Here is a 27,169-nt window from a genome sequence, read left to right as displayed (position 1 = left end):
AGCAGCATTCCAGGGATGCCTGGATGGCTCAGTCACTTACGTGTCTGCCTTTGGCTCAGGTCATGATCCCAGGGTCCTGGGATCAAGCCCCACATCAGGCTCCCTGCTCAGGGGAGATCCTATTTCTCTCTCTACCTGCCACTCCTCCTGCTTGTGCTCTCTCTCTCTTTCTCTGACAAATAAATAAATCTCTAAAAAAAGAAAAATAAACAGCAGCACTCTATAGCAGTGAGCACACCTAGCCCCAATTCTTGGTTTCTATATACCTCTTTCCACCAGATGGAACTATGGCTCCTAGAGCTAACAGTTGATTCCAAGGAGGGGGCTGAGAAAACATGACATGGCCCTGCTATATTCAGAAAATAAGGAAGTAAAGTTTGAGGGGATACAGAGGCCAATTGGAAGGGGCTTCCATTATTCAAATATGGAAAACTTAGAGTATTTAAGTAAATAAGAATTGTAATAGATTACAAGTCATTGAATTAAAGAGGAAGCCATGAGCCCATACTGCTATAAAGGATAAATAGACAAATAAATTATAATTTTGATAAAGTTATAATTATAAAAAAGTAATTATATATATATAATTTTATAATTATAATTATAAAAAAGTAATAATAAAATGGAATACATACATATTTTTAAGATTTTATTTATTTGCTGGAGAGAGAGAGAGAGTGAGAACAATCGGGGGAGCAGCAGGCAGAAGGAGACGCAGACTCCCCACCAAGCAAGGAGTATGACTTGGGACTCGATCCCAGGACTCTGGGATCCTCACCTGAGCTTAACCAATGGAGCTACCCAGGCATCCCTAAAGCATGGGGTATTTACATCGTTTCAAAGTATGAAAATGATTGTTACACAGAAAATGATTGTTAATTTATAAAGGGAAAAAGAAAAAATGATTTTCCAGTGGAGAAACTGGCAGAAGCCACCTCAGTGAAATAATCAGAGTGAACGTCTCCAGTATTGGGACAAATCAAGGTTATGCTTCATATGGTGGACAATCTGCAGTACACGAAGGATTAGGAGATGCTAGGCAAACACCTGTAGGGGGAACTTTCTAGAATAACAAGGCCTGTATTCTTCAAACATGTCAAGAAACTGACTGGGAATTACTGAGTATGTTTTCCAGGTTGAAAGAGATGAAAGGGGAATTACATCTAAACGTGACCCATGATTCTACACTTGATCCATTGGCTATAAGGACATTTTGGGGTCAGTTGGTAATAATTGAATAGGGTTTGTGGATTGAATGATAATAATAGGTCAATGTTTATTTCCCATGTTGATGGCCTTATAGAGAAGGTTTGTAGGGTGATTTCTTTGTTTATGGAAAACATGCTCTGAAACATTTCAGAGTTAAGGAGCACCATGTCAGCAACCTAGCATCATACGATTATGGGAGGAGTTTGAATAATTTTGAAAATTTTCTTGAAAATTTTGAAGATTTTCTCTAAGTAGAAATTTTTTTTCCAAAAAAATGTATCATATGATTATGGAGGGAGTTTCCTAAAATTATCATGAAAATAGTCTAATTTTAAATGTCTTCCAAAAAAACCCCACATATATTTAAAAAGAAATAACACGGACAATTTACAAAATCACATATATGTCAATGCATTTGGAATATCAGCTCCATTTGCAGAAATAGTGGGGGCAAAGAAAGAGACCAAATGATCCATCTCTTGGATGTTTTAGGATTTTAAGGGAAAGAGTATCAGCATTGCCAGAGCTTAGCAGAAGGTTTAATGAAGAGGGCTGAAACCCATTCAAGAGACAGAGTGACATGAGGCAAGTAAGTGACAGGCTGTCTGATCAGGACTCAGGGAGCCATGCTCAAGGCCATGGGTTCCGTGGCCAGTGCTCTTAGAACCCAGCCAGAGAAGGTGGAGGGGAAGGGTCAGGAGGAAGCGAATCCATAGCAGAATGAGGAACATGGGGAGACGAAGACGTGGACACTTTGGTAGATACAATGGCCACGATCTCGAGTTGTTCACACCTCACATGCCTGAAATATGTTCATTCCTAAATAATTTAGAGAAGCAAAATTCTGTTGCACAAATGTATAGAGGTGTCCCCCGCTGCATCAGGCCAAGCCTGTCACCAGTCAGGCAGACATGAAGCAGAGCCCGTGGTCGGGACAGTCTGAATGGGGGAGAGTTGGAGAGAGTGCATGTTTGATGTCTGTCTGTGCTCGTGGTATTTGCAGGAGGTCTTGGGAGCATGCCAGCAAGGCCCAGGGTAGCAGCTGTCTAACGGCATTCCAAGGAGGTAGGTGCCCGAGGGCAGAGGTGTGCATCCAATTCTGAGGAGCAGAGGTGAGGCTGGATGACCAGAGTCAAGGGCCTGGAGGGCCCACACAGGCAAGGAAGGGAGAGGGAGTGCGGGCCAATTACAGAGCTGCCAGGGGTGGGCTGATGTACCACCTGCTCCAATGGGACTCTCCTTGAGCCTGCTCTGTGGATGTCTGTCTTGAAGTTTATCAGGGCAGACATGGAGACAGGCTGGTCAGGAACACACTGAGGGCTTCTCTGTTCCAAGAACTGGCCAGGCATTTTAGGGACATTGTGTGCTTTATCCCTGCAACAAGCCCACTGGGAGGGCTTTATCTATGTTGAGCTTATAGATAATAAGCCCAAGGCTGAGAGAATTACAGTAAGTTGCTTACATGGGAAATTCAGCACTGCCTGACTCTGAAGCCCTAGAATTTACACCATAAACACTTGGCTCAGATTTACAGAAAAGCAGAAAAATATGTAGAGAGATGGCAGAAAAAGCATGAGAGAATATAGTCCTTCTATAACATAGTATTATAAAGTTCAGTAGGTAACTGAGAAACCTTGCTGTCTTGCCACAATCAATGGTGCCTTCCAGAATTTTAGAATTTCAAGACTGGCTGGATTTAGTTGCCAGTTTATACGCCTCCCTCCCCCTTTTTTTAACCTCCAAAAGTGGGGCAAATTTGCTAGGACATGGATATTAAAGCTCAGAAGGAGCTATTGAATTTTGTTGAACAAAACAGCAAAGCTTTGGTTACCTCTCTCGATGGTGTTCCGTCTCTTTCATAAACCCATCATGACACAGAATGCAAAAAAAAAAAAAAAAAAAAACCAAAACAACTTCCACAAAACAAAAAGACCCAAACAAACACACACACACACACACACACACACACCCTGGCATATGTTTTTAAATACTACTCATAACGTTTCATAAACTCATTTGTGACTTACAGATCATAAGAAAGCATTTCATAAATACTGGCTTCTTTCGTAGTCATTAGCTTAGTGGTTTTAACAATGGCATTAGCGACAATATTTATTTTGTGGTTTTACAAAAGATGTAGCTCTCCCCATGATGGCAAAAAGAAGTGGCAGTTGGTTTGCACATTTCTGTGGTTCTGTGATTGGCATTATTATTACTGAATTTTGGTCATGAATTTCAGGTATGCCAAATGAATATGTGAAAAATTCAGTAAGTGTGGTTGGTTTTGCCTTGACTGGGGGGACTCAGGAGCTTAGCACCACTTGGGGCTTCTTCCCCCACTGCTGGTCTTGCCTCTACACACCACAGACACATCCTCTCTGTGTCCTGTCCTGCTGCCTTTCCGGCATGGAAAGTACCCACAGACGCCCATTCCACAATGTTGTTAACTCTTGATACTGTCAGACCTCAAAATTAATGCCAGTCTAGTGCTAAAACTAACATTATTATCATTTCAATTGAAGTTGCTTTTGTTAATAGGGAGACTAAACATTTTCATGTATTTTTCTCTCAAAGTGGCCTTTGGAAGAATTTTCCCACTCTCCTGTTGGATCACTTGTTATTTTTGTTATTTTTATACTGGGAGTTTATTTATCTGCTTCAGGAAAAATATTTCCTCTGTGATGTGTGTTGCAAATATCTTGTCCCAATAGGTATTATCTTTTCGCTTCATCTTCGTACCTAATTTTAAGGCCAAATGGCCAACCACTTCCTCAATGGAGTGTGCTCCGGTTTTTTTAAGGGGTGCTCCCCTGTCTAGATCATAGTTGTCCACACTATCCTAAAGTTTTTAGTTCAGATTTTAATATTTATGTCATAAATTTACCTTGAAAATATCTTAGTGTATCATGTGAGATAGGGATGCTAGTTAATTTTCTTTTCTATATTTATAAAAGTACTTTTCTGAACCACTTCCCATCAATCTCCATTGTCCATTGGAATCGGGTTCTATCTTTGTCTAAGTCTGTCTCTGAGTCCTGCCTTCTGTTCCAACAGTCCCTGTGTTATCTCTGCACCAAGGAAGCCTGTCTTAGTCATACTGCATATGATGTGTCTTGATAGATGGTAAAATGCTCTGCAGAAGTGCCGTTCCTGCCTGTCCGTGACACACAAATTATAGAGCCAACCTGATGCAGAAAATAGCCAACAGGAAGTTTGTTTGCATTCGCATAGAACACACAGATCAATCTAAGGTGAACTAAGATCTTTTTTTTTTTTATTTAAAGATTTTATTTATTTGAAAGAGAGAAGGATGGAGCATGAGCAGGGGGAGCTGTAGAGGAGGAGGGAGAAGCACTCTCCCCTGAGCAGGGAGCCCAATGCAGGGCTCCCCAGGACCTTGAGATCATGACTTTAGCACTGAATTAAACCCCCCAAGTGACCCCCCCTCTTTATTTTATTTTCTTCCCATTCAGGTATCTCCTTTTCTTTGTGTGGACCTTCTACATTTATGCATCTTCTATTGTGTGCATTTCTGGGTATTCTACAATTTTGGCTTCTACTGTATATAAAAACATATTTTTATTTGTATATTATTGACTATGACATTGGCCTCTTTGACATTACATTGACAGGCAAAGGTACACAATTATGTACATTTCATTGGGATATACAAATGCAATTGACTGTCTTTTGTCCATTTTGCATCGTTCTTTTACAATTCGATTCTTAACTTTTATAATTCATACACAGTTTCTATCGCTTTACTATAGATGTTATCCACAAATAATAACAGTTTTATTCTGCCCATTAACATTCTCTACTTTTTGTTTCCTTTTTTTTGGTTGTCCTTTCCCATTGGCCACAGCCTCAAGTGCAATTTGAAGGGAAGTGTGGATAGATATGGTTGTCTTCTTATTCATTTTAACAGCCCATGATTACATACAATGTTTTCTCTAGGCTTTTACTGGCCACACCTTTTCAGTTTTAAGACTTTCTTAATTTTCTACTATTCCAAGCCATATTTTGGTGAATGTTGAATTTTGTTATTTTTACCCACTTTCCTATTAATATTTTTTTTCCACTAATGAGTCTTCCGAATCCAAGCTTTGTATCCCTAAGATTACATTCTACTTATCTAGAACATTAACATTTTATGCACTGTTAGATTTGGTTTTCTCCCTGACTCTCTGTCTCTCTCTATTTTTAGAATTATTGAATCTGTATAGATGAGTGAAATTGGCTTATACTTTTCCTTTCCCTTTTCTATGTTGTCTGGTTTGGGCATTTAGGGGAAGCTGGCTTCATTAACTGAGTTGAGTAGCACTCTTTTTTCCATTCTAAAAGAACTGGTGTGAGATTAGAATTCTTTGTTCTTTCAATTTCAGCTGAAATTCACTGACACAATTATCAGGTATGATGTGTTAAAAATATATTTTTTTAGGATTTTATTTATTTATTGGACAAAGAGAGACACAGCGAGAGAGGGAACACAAGCAGGGGTAATGGGAGAGGGAGAAGCAGGCTCCCTGCTGATCAGAGAGCCTGGCCTAGGGCTCAAACCCAGGACCTTGGGATCATGACCTGAGCCGAAGGCAGACACTTAACGACTGAGCCACCCAGGTGCCCCTTAAAAAATATTTTTGGTCACTGGTTCAATTTATTTAATGGTTATGGGGCTAGTCCATTTTTTTTTCTAGCTCCTCTTGAGTAATTCTGTGAAGTTATATTTTTCTAGAAATGTATCCACCATATTTTGGTTTACATATTATACTGGAATCAAGTTGTACTTAACATCTTCTGCCTTTTATTGTTTGCAGCGTCCATAGTTGGGCTCCTTTTCTCCTTCAGAAGCTGCTTCTTTGCTTTCTCTTTTTCAAATGTGAAAAATTTCACTAAAGAGTTCTTAAATTCGTGAGACTTGAAAGAATCAACCTAACTCTGTGTTGTTCTCATCGGTCATATATTAGTTTTCTCTTTCATGACTTTCATTTCTTATCTGCCTACCTATTCTGTTATTTCCCCACTGAAATAAGGGTGTTATTTCATTTTTTTTTCAGCTTTTAAGTCTATAAACTTCCTATTATGTATCATTTTAGGTGCATGCTATGTGGTTTATTTTCCAATTATTTTTATTGTGGTAAAACACACATGACATAAAATTTATGGTCTTAAGTTTTTTTTAATAGAAAAGCTGTCTTTTTGAGAGAGAGAGAGAGAGAGAGAGAGAGAGAAAGCGAGCACACATGTATAGGGGTAGGTGGAGAGGGAGAGAGAGAATCTTAAGCAGGCTCCATGCCCAGCTTGGAGCCTGATGCAGGGCTTGATCTCACCACCCTGAGATCATGACCTGGGCCGAAGAAATCAGTAGTCAGCTGCTTAACCAGCTGAGCCACCTGGGTGCCCTAGTCTTAACTGTTTCTGAGTGCACAGTTCAGCTGCATCAGGTGCGTTCTTATTGCTGGGCAGCTTTTGTGACCATCCATCCCCAGGACTCTTCCTCTTGCAGAACTAAAATTTTGTTCCCATTAAACACTAACTTTCCATTCTTCCTGCTCCTCCCACAGTCCCTGGGAACCACCATGCTACTTTCTGTCTCTATGGTTTTGACTACCATAAATAGCTTCTTTTAACTGGAATCATACAGTCTCTGTGTTTTTGTCACTGGCTTATTTCCCGCAGCATCATGTCTTCAAGGTTCATTGGTGCTGTAGCAGGTGTCAGAATGTCCTTCTTTGTAAGAATAAATAATATTCCATTGTACATATACACCACATTTTGCTTACCCATGCATCCTCTGATGGGCACATGGGTTGCTTCCACATTTTGGCCACGGTGAATGGTGCTACGATGGATATGGGATATACAGATATCTCTTTGAGACTCTGTTTCAATTCTTTCCAGTATAGACCCAGATGCAGAGTTGCTGTATCTTGTGGTAATTCTATTTTGAAGTTTCTGAAGAACTTCCATACTGTTTTCTACAGAGGCTGTACCATTTTACATCTCTCCTCACAGTGCACATGGGTTCTGATTTCTCCAATTGCCGGAGCACCTCTTAAATTTTCTTTTTTAAATAGTAGTCATCCAATAGAAAAAATAAATAAATAGTAGTCATCCTAATGGATATGAGATACTTCTATGTTTTCATAGAGAGCTTTTTAAATAATATTTGGTTCAAAAAATGTTAATAAAGTTCCAAAACTCCAGGTAACTCCAGAAGAGTTATTTGGAATTGAGATTTAAATGCCATAAGCCATATACAACTCAGTTATCTTTTTGTTATAAATTGCTTTGATGTCAGTGTTTATTAAGAATTGCTTTCTGCCCATAGTATTTAGGTACTTTTTGCAAAGTTTCCTTTGTAGAGGAAAATAATATGTATTCTCTAGCTGTTGGACACAATGTTTCACATGATTAGGTCATGTTGTTACTTACGTTACTGAAATCTCCTACTAACTTTTCATGAATATTTTGGTCTGACCTATTAATATTTAAGCTGTGTTACAAATATACCACCATTATGATTGATTGATTTCACATTTTCTCCTTGCATTTATGTCAGCTTAGGCTTTGTAAAGTTGAATCCACGGTATTAGATGCATATGGGTCTACCTGTTATATTTTCCCGGTGAACTGAGCTTACTGACTCTCTTTGTGCCTAATAATCCTTTTTTCCCTCCTATTTAATCTCTATTTTGTCTGCTGTTAATAGAGCTTGACCAATTTTCTTCCTTCTTTATTTTTTTAATATAGCTAGAACTATTTTTGTATTGTCCTTTATTTCTTCTCTTACTCTTTTATTTTTGATATCTTTACATTTTAGATAGGTCTCTTGTAAGCATCATATAGCTGGATTTTTTTTCATTATATATTCTGATAATCTTTCGTATTTTAATAGAATGCGTAGTCAAAATTCCCAAAGCTGTTGAGCATGGTGGTGGCTTCTAGCACCATTTTGTTCTTGCTCAAGATTTGCTCTCAGCTACTGAAAGGCACCTCAACCAGGGTCACAGGTTTCCAGGGTAACCCACACCAATGCCTGATCACTCCAGGGTCTTGAAAGTCCAATTTCTCCATGCCTCTATTGTGACATATTTTGAAGGGCCATATGAGTCCCAGAAATTGCTGTGGTTTCAGCTACGTCTTTTGTTGTAACTGTTTCACAGCTAAGTATCTTCTGCCCTATTCAGTTTATTTCATTCCCCCAAGAGCTGGTTTTTGAGAACATTTGCTAGTAGTGAATTTCCTGCATGCAAATCTCTATCTCAGATCTACTTCTTGGAAACTGACCTGTGGCATTAGTGTGTTTACTATTATTTTTATTTTAATGTAGTTGGAGGTATGTCTATTATCTTACTTTGTGCTTTTAATATCTTCCTTCTCTTTTCCTCTTTTTTTGTCTTTCAAATTGATTGAATTTTCAAATTTCTCATTCCTTTTCTATCTCCCCTGATTCTTTCAAAACTTACATATTTTGTATCATTTTTAGTGATGATCTTTGATATTTTAAAATTTTTTAAAAATTTTTAAAATTATTTAAAAATTTTGATATTTTAAAAGGAATAATGAACAAATTATATTTTAGATTAACTGTGCTTTTATCAAGCCCCTAAAATTAAATAGTTGTTGTTATTGTATTATTTTGTCAAATAGTCAGTTGTTGTTTAGACTTACCTGTCAGAATTATCAATACATTTGCCAATTATTTCTTCCTGCAGGTTAAATTATCCATCTGAGTTCACATTCCTCCTTTTAAGATTTTGTTTATTTATCTGAGAGAGAGAGAGTGTGTGTGAGAGAGGAATGTCAGTGGGAGAAACAGACTCCCCACGGAGCTGGGATCCTGATGAGGGACTCAATCCCAGGACTCTGGGATCATGATCTGAGCTGAAGGCAGTCACTTAACCCACTGAGCCACCCAAGTGCCCACATTCCTCCTTTTAGAAGACCATTCTTTAGAGTTTTCTTTAGTGGGTGTCAATAGATCCTTTTTTTCCCCCAGAGAAAAACCTCTATTTTTCTCCTGTCCTTTCCAGGGAGTTTCCCTGGACATACAACTTCATGTTGACTTGTTTTTGCCAGCACCTCAATGATATCATTCTCCTGTGTTCCACTTCTTTCTCAATCATTGCCACGTTGACACGTCAGCCTTCAGTGAGATTACATTTATTTTTAGGTGTTAGTCTTTTCTCTAGTTTTCAGATCCTTATATTTGGTGTTCTGAAACACTGTTTTGTGTTTTGGTATACATTTTATTTTATTTTGTTTGAGATTGGCTGGGCCATGGAAATCTAATGAAAGATGACTTACAATCAATTCTCAAAGATTTTCAGCCTTTGCTACATAAGATATTGGCTAGACAATATCTAGACTCTGAACAAATGTGTGTTAAACCGTTACAGTCTAATATTTCATGTCTGTTAACACATCTTTATATTCAGCATCTAGTTTTCTTTCTGTGTGCAACCTCAATAATTTCTTCAAATTTCATTATCAGATAAATAATTCTGTCTTCAGGTATATCTAATATGCTGGCTATTATTTTATTTTATTTATATAATTTTTAAAGATTTTATTTATTTATTTGAGAGAGAGAGCGAGAGCTCAAGCAGGAGCAGTGGCAAAGAACAGACAGAGGGAGAAGCAGGCTCCCCACTGAGCAGGGAGCCTGATATGGGGCTCCATCCCAGGAACCCCAGGATCATGACCTCAGCCGAAGGCAGATGCTTAACTGACTAAGCCACCTAGGCACCTCTGTGTTTTAAATCTTAGTACTTTAAAATTAAAATATCTTTCAGAAATTCAATATGCTTCTTTCTTTTTTGTAACGTACCTGGTCATATTTTATTGTCAACTAGTTTTTACCCATATCTGATTTCCCTTTCTGGTTTATGATGCTCTTTTGAAATTTATCACTGGGAATTATCTGAGAGATGGGTGAGAATTGAGTTTCCTGGAAATTATTTGTCTTTCCTCCTAGGAAAGTATGGATATCACCAACCTGGGGCCATGTGGATTCGAGTTCTGAGACTTTTCATATTGTAGAGATATCTGGACTGTAAGTTGAAAATGCATGGGAAGGTCAGGCAAGGCTGATTAAATTTCCCCTTCTACAACATGCCAAAGCTCAAGTAGGCAAGTTTCTCCTTTGTTTCTAAATCACCTTACCTTTTCGGCTTTTTTTTTTTTTTTAAGATTTTATTTTTATTTATTTATTTATTTGACAGACAGATCACAAGTAGGCAGAGAGGCAGGCAGAGAGAGAGGAGGACGCAGGCTCCCTGCTGAGCAGAGAGCCTGATGTGGGACTCGATCCTAGGACTCTGAGATCATGACCTGAGCCGAAGGCAGAGGCTTAACCCACTGAGCCACCCAGGTGCCCCAACCTTTTTGGCTTTTGACTTTAAGCAGGTATCTTGTTGGTGCCCCCATTTGGAAAAGAAGTAGACTTTTTGCTTGTCCCTTGTGCTCCGTGTGAAGATACCAAACCAAAACCTTCGCTTCAGTAAGGTTGCATTGATGCTTCTGGGGAAAAAAAGAAAAAAAAAAGAAGCTTAAGTTCTTGCTTACATTCTTGGATTCTTTTTCTACTCCACTATTTGCTTGGGAGCAATACACTAAAATATATTTTTAAAGATGTTTTACACTAAATTGTGTGTGTGTGTCTGTGTATATGTGTGTAAACAAATCTTGGGACAACCAGTCATACGGCCAGAAACGAAATCCAGTTTATTCAAAAACAATTTTCTTGGACTCCAAAAACAGAAGATTTAATTAATCACACTCCTTACTTTAAGACACATTATAACCATTAGTCCACCTCCCTGTCACTGCTCTTTCCCTGCAAACAATCATTCTGATGCATCGAATATAGATTTGGGAGTTTTCTTTCAAACTGTGTGTCAGTATGTCATGGGCATATATTTTGACTTACCCACGTGTTACAATACAATCTGTTTCATTTTCCCCTTTTTCCCCATTAAGCATCACTTGAAAAGATTTCTCTGTGTTTCATTCAGTCCGTTGAACCTGTTTCTTGTTACTATTAAATAGCAGTTTGTATCCACAACATGTATCTGACATATTTTACCTGTCTGCTATTCTAGGATAAATTCTCCTGTGGTGTTTCAGGTCCTTGCCTCCACAAGGAATATTTGTGTGCCCTTGAGAACTCCTGCATTATAACTGGGGAGTGATTATTCTTGACCAACAATGCTGGATTGCCTTCATTAGCCATTAAAATCAGTCTATACTTCTCTTGGCATTGCAGGAGACAATAAACATCTCCCATCTCTACTGATGCTTGACTTTATCTTGCTTTCTAATTTTATCTACTAACTTTGTCCATGGTTTTTGTCATTGCATAGAAATGCTCAATTTGGATATGATCTAATAACAGGTTTGGACTTTTTTTCTTTTACTTAAGTTTTATTCTTTTGCTACTCTTCCAAATCACAAAGGTAGGGCCCCACGTTTTTCTTAATTAACCTTATAGTTTTCTCTTTCACATTAAAATTTTTAATTCATCTAAGTGTCCTGCTAGATGTTGGTATTCAACACTTGAACGGTGACATCTGAGGAATTGACTTTTAATTTTCTTTGTTTTAATTAATTTAAATTTAAAACCAAAGCAGAGAAAAATATTTTCCATCATATTTAAAGTATTGTTTTGATAGGTATATATTTAACTATTGTATCATGTAAGGTATTGTGTTTTGTGGGGTGTAGGTTGGGTACACACATCACTTCTATTATTACACATAAACATATTGCTGATTTATTTGATATCAACCAACTGATTTAGTTCAAATGATTTTTCTGTGCACAGATATAACACTGTAGCATGTTTATTTGAACATGTTATAACACAGCAGGAAGTAGAGGGATACTTGTATAAGCTACAATTATTAATTCATATTATAAAATTATTACTAATTAATGTTTCTGGCTTATTTTTCTAGTGTACAAGTAAGTATTGCTACATTTTTGCATTTATAGTGAAGACAAACTACTGAGGCAGAAACAAGGGAAGGTACAGATCCATGCACTACAAGGAGAATCATTAAAAAAAAAAAAGAAGAAGAGGATAGAAAGATCAGGAAAGCATATGTCACAAAGTTTATGGTAAGTGGAAACTGCAAATTGTTCTAGCAGGGGGAAAAGTAAATTTTAAACATCACAAAAAATTAAAAATAGCTTGGATAATATTAAAATATATTTTCAGCAAAGACATAATGAATTTGATAAGGCATCACTCAAGAAAAAGTTGACAAGAATGAATCACCTGAAATCAGAATTAAATGAGCAACACAAAAATTTCTGATGACATTTAATAGACCGGACATGAAATAGTTTAAATTCTGGCACAGAAAAAAGTTTTTGACAGAAATATGTTAAAAGAAATTACTAAGTTACACAAAATTCGTTAGAAAGTTATGAAGGGAAGACCAAACAGTAGAAAATCCGCGGTTAAGCCACCAAACAATTGCCCATAAAATACAACAGTTTCCTAAGAATATCAAGGATCAGTTGACTCAACATTTGAAAAGCAGTAAGCACATTTTTTAGCTTTAAATGAGTCACCTGAGAAGAGATACTATTCAGCTAATACCTTTGGTGTTTTTTTCTCCAAGGATTTCCACATTAACATAGTTTGTCAATTGACAATCTACAACTTTGAACTTGTGGCATATATACTGGTGAATCTTCTACATTTTTCAAAGAATAATTTGACACACATGAAAAAAATTAGCTCCTATTATGACAGACAACGTTCCAGCTATGCTAGGTGAAAAATCCAGATCATTAGATTTTAAAGTAAGAGATTTGTTTTTCCCTTATTTGCTTCATTTCCATGGCATGATAAATACTGAAACAAGTTTTTGCTTAGTTTTCTGAAGCTTTTATACTTTAATTCAAAGTATCAAAAATATATTTGTTAATATCCCTCAGTATATAAATGCAAACGTATCAACTAATGATTTTGTTATTTGTCAGAACCTGTTGGTGGGGGTGGAAGTATTTTGGAAAGGTTTTCTTTATTGTTAACCACCATTTAAGATTTCTTGAGACAAAACAATGCTTGTCAAATATTCAATAATCGAAGACAAAAACTGGCCAAGTACACATTTTCTTACTGACATTTCTCTGATTCTGAACCATCTGAATCTAAAGCTCCAATGAAAAGAAAGGCATTTTTGTGAATTAGAAAGGAATGAGAATTTCAGTTAAAATAGGTGCTTTCCATCATAGGAATTAACAACAGCAATCTTACATATTTTCCAACGTGGATCAATATATACAAGAATTTAATTACTATCTCCTGCATAATTTAAATTGTCTGCAAAAACTACATGAGAAATTTGAAATAAGCTTTGTGGATATTGATAGATATACAGTTGCCTTGCAAATTATACAATACTCCTTTCAATTCTTTAAAAAAAAAAAAGACTTAATTATTTGAGAGAGAAACCACATGCATGCATGAGCAGGTGAAGAGGCAGAGGGAAAGGAAGAGAAATCCTCAAGCAGACTCCCTGCTGAGCATGAAGCCCAAGGCCAGGCTTGATCTCAAGACCTTGAGATCCTGACCTGAGCCTAAATCGAGAGTTGGATACTTAAACCCTGAGCCACCCAGGAGCCCCTATACAATACTCCTTTCAATTCTATGTAGATGATATTGAACTGATACATGAGTTATTGAATTTCTCTAATTTGGAAAGACAGTAGTAGTACTAATGTGCTTACCTCAAAGTAAAATCAATCCTTATAAAATATGTGAAGCTGTTTTGCCAAAGTAGATGCAAATATTAAGATAAAATGATTTTTTTCCCATGCAAAATTCAGTTGTCAAATACTTATTGTATGTTGGGGACAACCTGTTCATATGAATTGACTTCTTTATCCAAATATTTTCTGAAAAAGGACTATAGATAGACTATTGTAGTAAAATTTATAGGAAGAATTAAAACTTGTTCTAAGTGCAAAATACCCTAGTTTAAGTCTTAGAAAAAAGGTAGTAAAATGTGTCAGTAATTTTCTAAAATTGATTACATGTTGAAATGATAATATTTTGGACACATTGAGTTAAAGTATATTATCAAAGGTAATATGTTTGTTTTTCACTGTGGCAACTAGGAGACTTTAAATTACATGTATGAGCCTCATTATGTGGCTATTGGGCAGAATGGATTTAAAGCCCTCATTGTAGGGGGCTACTTAATTTTTCTCCACATCATGAGTCAGTTTAACCAAAACTATCTTCCGAAAAGCTACCCATTCATCTGATGAGCTACTTTTATTGAAAATATACACATCAATCTTCCTCTGAATCTCTTCTGCTCCATTGACCTAGTTTTCTTGAATTCTGCACTGCTTTATACACATGTCTTTGTAGAGTTTATGTGGAGTATTTATTTACTTAGATCATTTTCTGTCTTACATTAGAGTTCTTGTATTTTCTCTGTAGATGTCTTAGTTGTTTCCTAGACATGTCAATGTTTTTGCTCCTATTGTAGTAGATTTTCTTGTTTTATTTATGTGTGCACACACAGCTGATCCTTGTTATTCACAGATTCCACATGTGCAAATTCACTGCTTTGCTAAAGTTTATTTGTAACTCCAGACCAACCTCCTAGTGCTCTCTGTTACTCACAGATGTACTCGGAGTAGCAAAGAATTTGAATGGCCCTGCACGTCTTCCCAGCTGAGTTCCTATGGGGCCCCTTCCATCATCTTATCTCAGTCTCAGCTGTTGTACTGTAAATAAACATTCCCTTCACAATCTATTCCTGACATGTTTTTTTCACATTTTTGTTGGTGATCTTGCTATTTAAAATGACCCCCAAGTATAGTGCCAACGTGCTATCTAGAATTCCTGCAGGAAAGTTATGATTTGCCCTGTGGGGAAAACCTGGATGTCTGTGGGAAGAGCTCTGTTCAGGCATCAGTTGCTGAGTTAACAGCACTGTTGGCTGTGAGTTCAGCATCAGTGAATCAATGATATATATTAAATAAGATGCTTTAAACAGAAGCACCATAAAACAAGGTTATGAATTGATTGACTAATGAAATGTTAAGAGCAAAACTTGCTGGAGCCTAACCTTGTATTTTCCCTATGAGCAAATGTTCAGTATTTGCTAATCTAGTACTTGTGGTGCCTTTGTAGAACACAACTGTGAATATGGCCATTGACTGCATCTGTAATTGATTTCTGCTATTGTGTAGAAATGCTAAGGAATATTGTAGACTAAGCCTATGGACACCAAACTGACTGAACACTTTTAGTTTTCGTAGCTTATCTGGTGAGTCTGATGCTTTTCCTGAATCACTGACCCTGTCATATGCAAAGAAGCATGGTTCCCTGTCTTACCTCCAGATCTTTCGCCAGCACTCAGTTAAATGAAGTGGTGATCATGACTGGTATTCTTCACTGCCAACTCAAATACAGTGCATCCACATTTCTTCCATTGCATGTTGCTAAGTTTTTGGTGTTTTCTCCATGAAATTGATGAAGTTCTGTCTCCAGCTTCATTTTTCTCCCTTTATTTAAATAATCGTAATGTATTTTTCCTTAATATATAAACATTGCAATTTGCATTATAGATTTTCTGATATTAGCAATACTTGTGTCCCATCATTTTTATGGTAATATTTTAAAGATGCTATTGAATTTAGTTACATATATTTTATTTCAATGTTTGCACTATGTTCACAAGTGAAATGGCCTTATTTGCATGAATCATGTTTGGGAACCAAGAATACACTAACCTCATAAAGTTGATGGGGATTTTTTTTTTTTTAAGTCTGAAACAATTATCTGTTCAAAGTATAGTAGATATGACCCAAATCCAAATTCATAAGCAAACCATGCCAAATATAATAAGAGATGGTGTAGGTCAAAAGCAGTTGTCGGTAGCCTCTATCGATGTTAATGTTGTTGATATTAGTTCTGGTTGTTCCTGAACATTCTAAAACGTTCCTTTTAGCAACTTGCTTTCCTCCAAATAATGTTTTTAAAGCTTTTATTTAAGTTCCAGTTAGTTCACATACAGTGTAATAGTATTTCAGTTGTACCATATAGTGATTCATCTGGTGCTCATCATGACAAGTACACTACTTCATCCCTATCACCAGCTCTCCTCATCCCTCCACCCCTTCCCCTCTGGTGACCGTCAATGTATTCTCTAGAGTTAAGAGTCTGTTTCCTGGTTTGCCTCTCTCTTTTCTCCCCCATGTTTGTTTGTTTTGTTTCTTAAATTACATGTATGAATGAAATCATATGATATTTCTCTCTGACTGACTTTTTCGCTTAGCATGATACACGTTAGCTCCCATCCATGTCCTTGCAAAAGACAAGATTTCATTATTTTTTAAAATTTATTTTTTAGAGAAAGATAGAGCATGCAAGCCAGGGGAAGGACAGAGGGATACAAAGAGAGAGAATCTTTTTCTTTTTTTTTAAAGATTTTATTTATTTATTTGACAGACAGAGATCACAAGTAGGCAGAGAGGCAGGCAGGGGGTGGGCAAGCTCCCTGCTGAGCAGAAAGCCTGATACTGGGCTCAATCCCAGGACCCTGAGATCATGACCTGAGCTGAAGGCAGAAGCTTAACCCGCTGAACCACCCAGGTGCCCCAAAGAGAGAGAATCTTAAGCAGACTCCGCATGGAGCTGAGTATGGGGCTGGATATCACAACCCTAAGATCATCACGTGAGCAGAAATCAAATATCAGCTGCTTAATGACTGAGCCACCTGGTTGCCCCAAGATTGCATTCTTTTTGATGGCTGAATAATATTCCATTGTTTAACTTTATTACATCTTTACCCATTCATCAATCAGTGGACATTTGGTTACTTCCATGGTTTGGCTATCGTTGGTAATGGTGTTAGAAATATTAAGGGTGTATGTATCTCTTTGAATTATGTCTTTGTATTCTTTGAGTAACTACCTCCTATTGTAATTGCAGGATCACAGGGAGTTCTATTTTTAACTATTTAAGAAACCTCCATACTGTTTTCCAGAGCAGATGTATTAGTTTGCATCCCTCTGCCACAGTCCATGAGGGTTTCCCTTTCTCCATATCTTCAGCAATGCCTGTCACTTGTGTTGTTGATTTTAGCCATTCTTATGGGTGTGAGGTGACAACTTTGATTGATTTTTTTCTCTATAGAACATATTTTAATTGAGAAAAATCCTTGGTAGGTCAGAGTGAATTCTGCTAAATGGAGCATATTCTAGTATTTTTTGTTTGTTTGTTTGTTTGTTTAAAATGGTACTTAAGCCATATTTTCTTAGCCTTTATCCTCTTGCCTTTATTCACTAGTACTTTGCTTTAGCAAATATTTGTAAAAGAGAACTCTATATAAATAATTTCTTTTTACGAGTCTTCTTTTTTTAGTTTTGTGGCTTTATTAACACAAATAATGACTTGCACACACGCTGTCTGTCTAGTCACTTTCTTTGCTGTGCAGCCTGACATTGGGATCTGTACTCTGATGGCCAGTTAGGCTGCTCTTTTCACAATGGCTTTCTGGTTCTTGGAGAAGACACTGGGACCCATCTCTGCATAGTGAAATTTGTTGCAAAGTAGCAACATTTCAAGCTCCTTGTGGCTGTGGACTAGGAACTTCCAGATACCACTGGGATGTACATGCTTTGCTTTTTTGTTGCTCCTGTAACCAATGTTGGGCATTAAGATCCCGCCCTTGAATCTTCCACGCATCTTGTTGTCAATGCCTCTGTGTTTCTTCCAGTTGCACTTCATTTTGACATATTGGTCTGACTGGTCTGACTGGTGCTGGGTAAATTTCTTAGTCCTCCTTTTAATGGTCTTGGATTTCATCAAAGGTCTGTGATGCCTTCAAGAAAGAGGCTGAGATGGTGTCCAAGCATCTTGGAGGGGGTCTTACTGCTCAGAGCTTGAACATTGGTGCAGTTCTTCCAGTTACCAGCTATTGAACAAGGTGGGAATGGAGCCTAACCCTATAAATGCCAGACTTGCTTCCCTTCCCATCCCTGAAGATGACTAGCCACTCTCCAGATGCCACCCTGGGAGATCACCTTCTTATGATTCTTTTGAATGTCCTGCGATGGTTCACATTGTGAAACTTCTCCCTTTCATTCCATTCTCGTAGAAAATATGAATGTATCCAAACTAAAAATAAGAGCTGTATCACAATATTGCTTCTATGTATTTAGGCAATACAAAAAACAATATTAGATATTCAAAATTAAGGCCACTCTGTTGTTTGGACTCTCCTAATGTAATGGTCTAGGTCTTTCTTTGCTTTCCATGTTGAGTAAAATACATTTGCTGGATCAGTGCTCATGTTGTATAAGCTTCATTTCCAATAATTCCATGTGTTAAAATATAAAATGCTACAGATATTTAGCACTCCACTGTTGAATATTTTTGGTTACAGATTTCCAATTTATCTTGAATGAAATATCATCCAAATTTACAGCACTTGTTGACAAACTGAATTGCACTATGGTAGGTCCCTTAGTGTAATGTACAGCCATTCCTTAACCTTAAACTATTTTCACAATATGAGTAATAGTGGCACCAAAGAGAAAAAAGCACTGTGCTGCCTAGGGTTTTTCCTCTTGTATGCAATTCAATGTCAGGATTTTGTAGTTGACTTACAATAACACTGAGTATTTTCAATGTGTATAAACCAATTTCTCAACTTGTTAGAGTTGTAGTTATTTACTATTTACATTCCAAAACCAATTCCAAGGTCAGCTCTGTTGCATATGAGCCTTGTTCTGTTTAGCATTTTACTTTATCAGAATTCGCACTCAAAATATTGTTGCAGACCTGTTAGTTTTGTCTTCAATATTGAATACTTATACAGGATTTATAGTAAAATATACCATAATGACAGATATTTCATTTCCAACAATAGAATTTCAGAAACTTTACTTTGATTCTACAAATTATTTTAAGAAATTGAACCATTATTTGAATTTAAACATTTTTTCTATTTGATTCATATGACACACTTGATATAAAGCTCACATCTACCTTATATGTAGACACAGTACTTCTACTAAGGGGCCAGCACATTGAAAAACTAATACTTTGCTTTTGATTACAGACAAGATTAAATCAAAGATAATTGGAATAAATTACAATTAAAGATAAATGGCATAAATTCCAAAAGGGTCATTTGATCCAAATGGAAAGTCAGGTTTCACTGAGAGATATGAAATGCACTTACATTTCTTGACTTTTTTTATCTTCTTGGAATAATTCTTAAGTTTTGAAGTTGATGTTTGAAGTTGATAAGGATAAAAGTCTTCATCAGATTTTTATCTTCTGGATTTCTCATGGTGTTTCATGACACTACAGCTCACGTGGTGATTGGCAAATGTTAACAAATAGTTAGTGTGCTATATAGTCATCATTAAGTTTATTGAGAAATGCGAACTAATTGTTTAACCTTTCTTTAAATATTTACTTTAAAAAAGTCATTCTTGTCTAAATGTTTTATTATAAAATTCAAAAATCATTTCACAATTGTACAGCATTTGTGGAATAACATAACTGTAGGTGTTAAGACAAATTAGTGGTCTAGCGATGTGGGAGGGTGGGTGTGGCTTTACAGGCAGAAGAAATCCTAGGGGTGATGACATAATTCTGTATGTTAATTATGGTGCTAGTCACCATAATGACCACACTCATGATACAACTGTATACATATACAACTGTATAGAGCTGTTCATGCAACACATGAATGACACTCATGGTAATGGATAGATCATCACTAGTTCACTTTCACATTTAAAGTTCAACTTGGTCTGCTAACTGTTGTGTTATATATCCATATGGGACCATGACAAAGTAGATGTCTACAAATTCCCTTGTTGCTAATTTTAATGCAACTATCAATAAGTGTAGTTTTTCAATAAGCAAATGAAAAATCTAAATGGATTTTACTGAATGAGAGGCAGGGACAACAGTCACTAACAAGGACAGCCCTCATATCTATGTTTTGCAGACAAAAGGAGCTTGATGGAGGAAACACCCCATGACCCAAGGAGATGTTTGGACTTGGAGCTGGATGTAGTAACTAGATAGGTCTTCTGGTTGCCTCACTTAGGGAGAGGGTACACATGTTCTTTGGGGACAAACAAGCATGTACCTAGAGTTCTGGGTAACCACGGTAATGATCATGGCAGAGAATACTAGATGGCCACATGCCAACCTCATAAACTTTGAAATTTATGGAGGCTTCTTCTATGGCATGACAGATGCTCTATTTCTAGAGGGTCTTACATGTGCTTGAGAAAAATACTTATTCTCTGTTTCTTGGGTGTAAAATCCTATATAAATCTAAGAGTTGGAGAGTATCAATTGTATTGTTTAGGACTTTTATATCTCTACTTATATTTTCACTGCTTAGTCTATCAGTTCTTGAGGGTCATTTGTTAAAATGAGAGCATTCAAATAAAGGTCAAAGCAGAAAACTTTTTTTTTTTTTTTTAGTAAACCCAGTGGAAAGAGTATGTTAATAAATTCAATAACTGATTCTTTGAAAATAGAAAAAAAAATTGAACATTTTGGAAAAAGTAAATTAAGGGGAAAATAGAAACACACATGAAAGAAAATTGTAATGGAAAACCAGATATAAAAGAGGTACGGAGATATTTAAAATTTAAAAATTAAATTTATTTAAAATTAAAATTATTTAAAATAATTAAAATTCTTTAAAATAAAAATTAAATTATATTTAACAATTATAGAACGTGGTTATACATGTACATTTACGAATAAGAAATGTAGTCATGAGGATAACATGCTAAGAAACTCCGTTATTAACGTTAACTGAACAAGCAGTAGAAATGTCAGCTAAATCAATAGTCAAGGAAGAAGTGGGGAATTTTGTCAAAGAAATTCCACCAAAAACCTGGTCATAGCTATACCTGACATCGTACGTAAATTTTTTTCAATTTTTATTATTTATTTATTTATTTATTTTTAAGATTTTATTTATTTGATGGAGATCACAAGTAGGCAGAGAGGCAGGCAGAGAGAGAGAGGAAGGGAAGCAGGCTCCCCGCTGAGCAGAGAGTCCGACATGGGGCTCGATCCCAGGACTTTGGGATCATGACCCGAGCCGAAGGCAGCGGCTTAACCCACTGAGCCACCCATGCGCCCTTATTTATTTATTTTTAAAGATGTTATTTATTTATTTGAGAGAGAGGAGAGAGAGAGAGTAAACCTGAGTGGAGAGAGGAGTAAGGGAGAGGGAAAAGTAGACTTCTTGCTGAGCAGGGAGCCCGATGCGGGGCTGGATCCCAGAGCCCTGGGATTATGACCTGAGACAAAGGCAGACACTTAACCAACTGAGCCACCCATGTACCCCAATTTTGTTTTCAAATTTTAAAGGAACTTTTCATTCCAATATCGCCTATGATGTTTTAGGACAAAGAAAAAGCTGGAAACCAGGATGATAAGAAAATAGTACATACATAAAGTGCAAATAATCATGCATAAACCAATATCACTTTTAAATACAAGTGCAAAAACTTTAATCAGCTACTTTAAATAGAAGAAACACCACATGTAGTGTTTCTCTAACAGAAACCTGAGAAAGGCTTGATGTCAGGGAATCCTCTGTTACATGTAGTAAGTGTATCACTCAGTCAAATAAGAACTTAAGAAGTGATATACAATATAACTTTAACACCTAACTTTTAAAACTCTTGATACATTAAGTATAGGATGTTTTAACATGAAATCTATATATATTTATTTGCAAATAAATACAAATTAATATATTTATTAAATATATTTATTATTTAACAAATATGCAATAAATAATTATTAAGTAATATTTAATAAATAAACAGTGAGATTATTAATAAATAATATAGTATTATTCATATATACATATATGTATGTGTATGTATATATGTAATGTAATATATATGCATACATATATTTTATACACACACACACACAATGGCATCAGCCATGTCATATTTAAGAGTAATCCACTGGTGGTTACCACATTAACAGAATAAAAAGATGACTCTACCCATCATTTCCCATTATTCTCAGCCAGTAAAGCAAGGAATGAAGCAATAATACAGGACACAAATATTGGAGAACAGAAAAAATGCTCATCATTTGTAGATGATACCACTTACACCTAGAGAATATGAGAATATTGAGTACAAATATTTGCACCAATAAAAGAATTTGGTAGATTGGGCAGACACAAAGGACTTCTTTTAATACTAGCAATAGATAGCTAGAAAATATTCTTAGACGATCCTAGGAACAGGGGCAACATTAGGGCAACCAGAAACGTAAGTTGTGTTGTAATGAATATATAAGAACACAACAAGAACGCTGCAGAAATTTCTTACTGGACGCAAGGGAAGTGCTTCAGTGAATGAACACAGCTGATTGGGAGACAGCAGGAAAGACAAATGGGTAACATCTCTCCTGGAGATGTTCAGGATTTGTCCCAATGCGGACATTTCCCATCTCATCCTTGACCTTGTAGGACCTGTGTGCAAGGAATTATCGTCTAGCCTTTGGAAGTTTTAGCCTCTGACCGTGGGGAAGCTTTCTCTCCTTCCCTGTCTTCCTGACCAGGGGGATGGAATCAGGAGTCCAACTGAGGATTCAGGCTCTGATCTAGTGGTTATTACCTGTGTATGGTAGTGTTGCCTTTCCATTTAATAAGGTGAGCCTTAGTGTCCTATCTCGGGAAGTGGGCCATCATGCTGTAGGGTCACAAACCAAGGACTACCCTCCCAAACCCTTAAGTGCACATTTTGCCTTGAGTCCCAGTGAAGATAAAGATCTACAGAAAAGTAGTCAGGGCATGATGTCACAAGGAAGCCAGAAGAATCTGTTATTGATTTTTTACCCATGAGCAGATTTTTCTTTCTTTTTTTGTTAGCCTCTGTGTTTTCTTACCTCCAGTGTATTCAATTATTAATTCTTTTACCTGATGTTTATATTAGTGTGCCATGCACCAAGTACTGTTAGGTGTGGGGGTAAAATGATGAATGAACACATGCATATTCATATGTTCATATATGCACATGTAGAAATGTATGTGAAACTGTATATTCAAATGTGTGTACATGTCATGCATATGTATGCTATATACATGCATATGTCTCAATTATGAAAATACATATACAAAGGGAAAGGACTACAAAGTATAGGTAACATGATGATTTCTGAGAGGTTGTCACCACTAAAAGTGATTTTAAGGTATTTTCTAGGTTTTTTTCCTGCAAATACTTGTAAAAAGCATGAGTTATAATTTTTCACCTAGGGAAAACATCCTGAGGAAATTTTCAAGAATTTAGAGATTTGAGGGGTGTCTGGGTGGCTTATTTATTTGGGCAGCTGACTCTTCATTTTGGCTCAAGTTGTGACCTCAGGGTTGTGGGATTGAACCCCATGTCAAACTCCGCACTTAGCGCAGAACCTGCTTGAGGTTCTCTCTCTCCCTCTGCCTCTTACTCTTTCTCTCTCAAGATCTAGAATAAATAAATAAATCTTTGAAAAATTGGAGAGATGTGAGTTACTGAATGGCGGTTTCTATGACAATGCCCCAGTACAGGATCCATCCTGACTGTGACATAGACCTCCTCTGTGAGGAGGCACCAACCAGCTGTGGTTCAGTACTTGTGCAGCTGCGTACAGCTGCCAGTGGGTGGCTCTGATTGCAGGCTTAGCTCTTTCATGATGAGATGCTGGCTTCAGGGTAAATTTGGGTCCTGAATTCTTCCCTTGGGTGACATGTCACGGTGAGGGGCTCATGTCCCTTTGCTGCACATCTTATGTCTTTAATGGAGGAGTGCCGTGTTTGAGATTGACGGGTAGCCTTGCTTCTGAAATACCCAATCATCCAGTTGTAGTGGGGTTTCCCTAAAAAGATGCATTAAATGGAGCCTGGAGACAAGGAAGTATATCACAAGATGATCGGAACAGCCCTGGTGGGACATCATCAGGGCCTGAACCAAGACTCCTCCACCGGGGGAGTGGAAGGAAGAGACAGGGATGGGAGATAGGCAGGGGCTAACCAGCAGGGCTCCCTGATGGACTGCAGATGGGCCTCCATGGGAGAGAAGGGAGGGGGGGCAGTGATGCTCAGGCTTCCGGTTAAGGAAATTCACAGAAGGTAAGTGAGAAAGGATGTTGGATAAAAATATTCCCCAAGGCGCCTGGGTGGCTCAGTGGTTTAAGCTGCTGCCTTCGGCTCAGGTCATGATCTCAGGGTCCTGGGATCGAGTCCCGCATCGGGCTCTCTGCTCAGCAGGGAGCCTGCTTCCCTCTCACTCTCTCTGTCTGCCTCTCTGCCTATTTATGATCTCTCTCTGTCAAATAAATAAATAAAATCTTTAAAAAAAAATATTCCCCAAGCAGTTTCAAATGCAACATGGTCCCCGTAGATTATGTGTAAGCACACTCAGATAATTCATCGAATAGAGCCTTGCTCAAATGGACCCAGTGATCTCTCATTCTGATGCCCTTATATTTCTCTAAAGCAAGGTAATTTGTTTCTCTCTATCCTGGGTTCTTTATTGCTGGGGTCTAAGTAATGACCTCGGTTTTCAGTACAAATCACCCTCTTTGCAACCAGGTGCTCCCAGGATGATTGGGTTTTTCCCAGAGTCACGTAATTAATCGTTTTATGTAGAAAAGTTTCCCCCAAGGTGACTTCTGACCCTCAAGCCTAAAAATTCCCAATCAAGCATAAACTTTTCTGAATGCTGTACACTGAACTTTGTTATTTTTCCACCCTCAATGGAATCTGCATTCTTCCCAAATAGTCTCCTTAAACAGGTTTATTTATTTTTATTTTATTTTTTTTTACCTTCCTCATCCATTCCCATGTTCTCCCCTTTACCAAGTCCTGGGGTGTCCAGTTCAACTTTCAGAAATCAATACTGAAATTTGCACCAATGAGAAAAATATGATTTTTACAATTTAATCAGTAACACAGACTAGGATGGGGTAAGGGGGCATCACTGAATAAACAAGCAAAGAAAATGTGAAAGCAAACATTCTGAGCTTCTTAAGACTAAGACACGTGTACTCTTTTATGTCCTCATTCCTGGTGTTAGCTTGCATTTTATAAACTATATGTGGTTAATATGTGTATTTTAATCACATTGTGCATTTTTGTTTTTTGTTTTTTTTTTGTTTTTGTTTTTGTTTTTATTTTGTTTTTAAAGAGGGCATGGGAGGGAGAAGGGGCAGCAGAGGGAGAGGAAGAGAGAGAGAAAGAATCTTCAGGAGGCTCCATACCCAGCGCAGAGCCCAATCCAGGGCTCGATTTCACAACCCTGAGATCATGACCTGAGCTGAAATCAAGACTCCGGCACTTAACTGACTGAGCCCCCCAGGTGCCCCCATGTGATGCCTTCTAAATCAGAAACTTTAACATGTAGGTAATCTGTACAGGTTCTCCACCTTGAATGCTTACAAATTAAATGACAGCTATGGCAAGTTTATAATCATGGCATCCTGGAAGGAAGAAAAGAGAGTACATTTGCCTCATGGTAAGCCCTGTCTTGACAATACATACAAATCAATGTCTGAATGATTGACTAACAGAGTGATTTGAGACCTTGAGTAATGCAGAAGGACCACTCTGTTTGTGACTGTCTGCAAAATTCAGCCACAAGGCAGAGCCATGTCTGGAGCCAATGGGAGATCTCTATTTATATTTTAGGACGAGACTTGCTTCCTTTAAACCCTAAAATACTGCTGAAGATCTAGAGAAAAGAGGAACACTTGTACGTGGAAAGGGTTTGTGTTGTTTTTCTCATTTAATAAGAGCAATTTTGGTGGAAATTTAAAACGAACTATTTAACAAGATAAAGATCAGTTTCTCTTTAACTATAAATAAACACTCAAATACATTCTGGGTCCTGTCTGGAGATGAGACGGGGTGAGAGGGGATTGAGTCATTACGGGAGGAGGCATTTGCTGGCGGCATGTTAGCTATTTTCTTCTTTGAAATAAATGAATTTTAGGGTTATCAACCATTAGCCTTTGCCAAAGAGAATTTCCGCCCTGGCTTTAGTGTCTGCTGCCCACTTCCCACTCACTGAAGTGACGGACAACTTGAAGCTGTCCACAAAGTTCGAAGCTGCTGGTGAAGTGACTCCTTCACACCAGCAGCCAGGAAGTTAGGGGAGCAGCGACCCAACGTGCTGTACTTCAACGGATATTCTTACAGATCTGACTTGTAGTGAGATTATTTCACACATGCAGCAAGATGGGAAAGATATGTTGATTTTGATTCTAACCGAAGCAATGAAACCACACGTACCTTGTGTCACCGTGCTCGGCGCTTACATCAATACGTGGATTTTTCCTCCTCTCTTCCCATTTTTCAAACGAGCAAGTCAAGAAGTGTTATGATCTATGATGGAAAGAACAAAATGGGGAAGGTGACCTTTAGTTGAAAATAGGAAATTAATTCTAAGAACTGCCAGCTTGAAACCCCAATCCTGATTCCCTCCACTAGATAATGACGCAGGGAGTTCCTCTGTACTAGCAGCCGCTCAGATAAGTTGGCTGTTTTGAGAGAATCCCCCCAAATTGGAAACTTTAGTTCTATATAGAAAAAATATTTGGGACTTACCACCCACTTAAGCAAAGAGAGAGCATCCCTGCTCTGCCTTCCCCCACTCCAGTTACCAAGTAACCCAGAGCTCCCTCTTCCAAGGACATCAAGGACATGGGACCTCACAGCCAAGGGCTTGCTTTCCATTAGGTCTGAAGATCCATTTCTGGGAGTTTTCTCTTGTAAGTATAGAAGGGATTATGAAGCATATAATGCTAAATGAAACAAATCAGAGAAAGACAAATATCGTATGACTTCACTCATATGTGGAATTTAAGAAACAAAATAAAAAGCAAAGGGAAAGAAAAAAGAGAGAGAGAGAGAGAGAGAGAAACCAAGAA

General features: G+C 37.4%; 1 long non-coding RNA gene across 1 annotated transcript; it reads right to left on the bottom strand.

The window, feature by feature from the left end:
• Positions 1-10,610: 10,610 nt before the first annotated feature.
• On the bottom strand, positions 10,611-26,596 carry LOC123951464. Its single transcript, XR_006820471.1, has 3 exons — positions 26,532-26,596; positions 15,581-15,750; positions 10,611-10,734 (listed from the first exon to the last, which is right to left on the bottom strand). It is a non-coding gene; the product is annotated as an uncharacterized LOC123951464 (long non-coding RNA).
• Between the last annotated feature and the right edge of the window lie 573 nt (positions 26,597-27,169).

The sequence above is a fragment of the Meles meles genome, chromosome 10, assembly GCF_922984935.1.
Source record: "Meles meles chromosome 10, mMelMel3.1 paternal haplotype, whole genome shotgun sequence".
Taxonomy (NCBI): Eukaryota; Metazoa; Chordata; class Mammalia; order Carnivora; family Mustelidae; genus Meles; species Meles meles.
This window is presented reverse-complemented; position numbering and strand designations above follow the sequence as displayed.